Genomic DNA, 4,147 nt, shown 5'->3' with positions numbered 1-4,147 from the left:
GAGAGGGTTTGAAGCTAAGGAGTGTTGGGAAGCTGTGTGTATGGAGTGAGCACTCTGCCCAAGGCTGGGTGGAGCGGGATGGGGTTGGAGACAGTCTGTACCAGGACGGTGTAAGTGGGTCTCGCTAACAGAATTGGGCACACCAGACCCTCCATTTTCCCAGCTGTAAAATGAAGGCAGTAGGAGCCAAGCCTCAGAGCTATGGGCTCTGGATAACCAGGTATAGGGGAGGTATAGCCAGGACTAATCCGTGTGCCACCTGTAGGCCCGACCATTCCCACAAAGGCAGGGCTGTGATCGGGTTAAGCTGAGGTGCACCCGCCACACCACTGCCCTGCTCTGAATGCCGAGGCATTGAGAACGCATGCTAGTTTTATGTGCTTAGAACACTGTCTATGTTGGCCTTGGCTAAGGCCTTGGTGCTCTGTGCCAAAGGGAACAGACGCCCCAAGCCCTTCTCAAGGCACAGCTGAAATAGAGGATGGAGGCCCAGGTTGGGGAGCACACCCCTGTAACCTGTAGTGTTCTGCCCACGCAGAAGAGGTCTACATGAAGGGACTTGGGGAGGTGAGGTGGTAAGAGTCCTGCCACTTAGCACAGCTGTTACAGAAGAGGGCCTGGGAGCAGAAACCACCCATAGGCGGCTTTACTGTTTTTGGTCTCTGCTGTGACGTGGCCTCCTTCACTGTCAGCCTTCTCCCAGTCTGGCCTGGGGCAGAGCCCTGCACGATAGGCCCAGAATGCATCAGCTGTATAACATGTGGGGGAGTGCTGGGATTCGCAGGTCGGATTGAGGGAGCGTACAATAAGATGAGTGTGGAGGGACCACCCGTGTTCACTGGCTTGCACGTTCCACATCTGTCCACCTTCTTCACTACCCCACCCCTGGCCATCACACTAACCTCCCTCTGGCTTCTAGACTTGCCATCCTCCTGCCCCCATCTCTCTTCTCCCACACAGCAATAGAAGGAGGTTTCTAAACTGTGAGTCAGGTTCTGCCATAGCCTGGCTGAAACTTCTAAGATTCTTTCTTCTCTAGCAACCACACTGTAATTTTTTTTGAGCCTCCATGGAACTGAACCTTTGTCTTTGGCCAAATCTATGGGTCAACACTCTGATCTCTCTATCTCTTATGTTTTTCTATAACATCTCCAGCTACTGAACATCTGCCTTTGCACAGGTTACCACTCTACCTAGAATGCTGTGTCCTTCCATCTTTGCCTAGGTCACAAAGTCTCATCATTTTGCCCTCATTGCAATGTCTAATCCTGACATTGGGCCTCCTAAATTCCAAGAAAGAAAGAGGGAGGGAGGGAGGGAGAAAGGAAGGAAGGAAGGAAGGAAGGAAGGAAGGGAGGGAGGGAGGGAGGGAGGGAGGGAGGAAGGAAGGAAGGAAGGAAGGAAGGAAGGAAGGAAGGAAGGAAGGAAGGAAGAAACCAACCCTAAATTACTCTTCCATCTCAATACTTGCTCTCATGTGTTACTGTTGACAACCTTCTCCTTACATATCTGGTTACCTGTGTGTTATGATGCCCTGCAAGAATGTCAGCTTCCAGAAGATGTTTGCACCTTGTCCACACTCTACCTCCTTCTAGAGCCTGAAATATGTTAGCAAACACTTGACTCCTAAACCACTGTGCATGTGTGTGCGTGTTTTCTGAGTTCTCAGTAGGAGCTAGCTCATCTGATCCTTGTTGTGACCCTGTAGAGTTGAGCAGACTGTGCTCATGAGAACCTGACCCCAGAGCCCTCTGCTACCCAGTGCCGTGTGCTGCAGCTGGCTGGCCCTGTGACCTCAGCCACCGCTCCTCCTTGCAGCCACAGCTTCCCTCCACCAGCCGGCGCTAGTTGTGCTTTCTTAGTGCCTCTGAGGTTCTAGATACGGCATCCACAGGGGACAGGAGGGCCTCTTGGGAAGGTTCATGTCTAGGACAGCGCTGTGCAAGTGTTCACTTCCAAAAGGTCTTTCTGTGGCTTATTATAAATGCAGACACACCTTTTCTTTGAGGATATGGCCACTGGTGAGCTGCCCACAACCAGGTGGATGGCCCCCCAGATGGATTAGGAGTTGTAAATAATAATAATAATAATGATGATGATGATAATACATAAAGTCAGAAGGGGGATGCATTGGGGAGTCTGGAGGGGCATTGGAGGGAGGTAGTGGTGGTAGATATGATCCAAATATGTTGTATAATGTATGAAATTTACAAAGAATAAATTTAAAATAGTATTTAAGAAATAAATAGATACAGGTGCATAAACTATGCTTGCCTTTGTTTCTCTACTTCATTTATGTTGAAGCTTGTCTGAAAGAACAGGACAATTAGGTTGGGCAGTGGTGACACAAGCCTTTAATCTCAGCACTTGGGAGGCACAGGCAGGTGGATCTCTGTGAGTTTGAGGCCAGCCTGGTCTACAAGAGCTAGTTCCAGGACAGGCTCCAAAGCTATGGAGAAACCCTGTCTCGAAATACAAAACAAAACAAAAAGAACAGGAAAACTAAAGGCATGTTACAAGCACAGGTGCTAAATGGGGCCTCTGTGGTCTACAATGAAAGTCAGACCCAGGGGTGCCTGGGGGGTGAAAGGTCCAACAAGGGGCACACAGGGAACCTGCCAAGCCAGGATGAGAGCTGACGGGGCACTGTCGTGGCAGATAGGGTATAGTGACACAGGACAGTAGGCCTGAACCCGATAAGGTGACAGATTTCACAGGCCTAGACTCGGACGCTCTGGGACTGCCTGGCCCTTGAGACTGCCTCGGAAAGAATGGGGGTGGCCTGGGACTCAGCTTCTTGGGATCCATGTCCTCCTCAGAGCAGCCAGAGCCTAGGAGCACTCTGGGGAGACACAGAGTATTGCCAAAGTTTTCCAAGCCATTTGCCAATGTCCTGATGCATCCTCCAAGGACATGGCCTCCTGTGTCCCTGGGCTGGCTCCCGTGGAGCCATCACCCTGGGAGGGGGCTGTGGGTGTTTGGAGCTGGGTGACTCCCAATGGACCCCTCTACCCATAAGGCCTCTTCCCAGAAGGTCCTGACCCTAGAGTCTTACTTTCCAGTCTCTTCCCACAGGGACTTGCTCCCTCCACCTGGGGCCTGGGTTGCTGAGCAGAGGCCACCAAGAGTCAGGGAACCAGGAAAAGTCTTAAGAAATCCCTGAAGATCGGGGTGCTCAGAGCCTGGTTGCCAGGCCCCCCCACCTGGAGATCAGAGATGCTATCCCCAAGGTTCTGGGACTCCCCTGGGCCTTTGAGAAGACCGAGTGGAAAAATGAAATATTTGAATGCTTAAACGGGCACAGGACCAGCGGGCTGTAAGCGAGAGTTGGCTAAGTTTGTTTAGTGATCCGATCTCCAGTGGAGGGAGACTTCTCTTCTGGGGACCACCGGAGCCGAGGAGCCTCTCTGGGCTTCCTGTCTGGTCCACCCTCCTGGGCAGTGTACAGATGGATGCAGTCTCTTGTTTGTCCACATGTCCTCCCTGCACTGAACGCAATTCTCTCCTAGGGCTGAACAAAAAGGAGGAAGTTCCTGGTCCCGTGGAGGAGATAGCTAACGAGCAGGGAACTATCTTCTATGAGGAGAATGGCTGTGGCTAGCAGACCAGCACGATCTGGCCAAAGAAGGGAGGTGAGCCTGGGGAGAAGGAAGGGCCTGTGGAGGGAGGAGGGACTTGCTCTAGGGCCAGCTACAAGGACAGAGAACGTGCTGGAGCTTAGGCCCTGAGGCAGGAGCTGCAGGTGGATCTCCAGAAGGCTGGTGGAGTCAGGGTGCATGTTATCAGTGGGAGGGGGGAGGAGGCTGTGAAAGATGAGGTTGAAAGGCCCTGTTGTGCTATGGACAGGAGGATGAACGCTTGCTGGCTTGTGTTCTGTCAGAGAAGCTACACAAAGTCTCAGCAGGGGACTGAAGGGATGAGCCCTGCAGTTGGAGAACAAGGGGCTGGTGGAGCTGGGGTTGAAGACACATCAGGGGTTCCTTGGGGACCGTGAGACCTTTTCAGGGCTAAGAGCAGGCAAGGGTGTCATGTCCATCTCCAAGGGACTCTGAGAATGGCCTTTGGAAAAAATCTGCAAAGGAGTTCACTGGTGTTCAACTGTCTTCTTGCCCACAGGGCTGAAAGAGGGGTGAAGGTGGTTGTTTAT

The sequence above is a fragment of the Microtus ochrogaster genome, unplaced genomic scaffold (assembly GCF_000317375.1).
Source record: "Microtus ochrogaster isolate Prairie Vole_2 unplaced genomic scaffold, MicOch1.0 UNK15, whole genome shotgun sequence".
Classification (NCBI taxonomy): domain Eukaryota; kingdom Metazoa; phylum Chordata; class Mammalia; order Rodentia; family Cricetidae; genus Microtus; species Microtus ochrogaster.
This window is presented reverse-complemented; position numbering follows the sequence as displayed.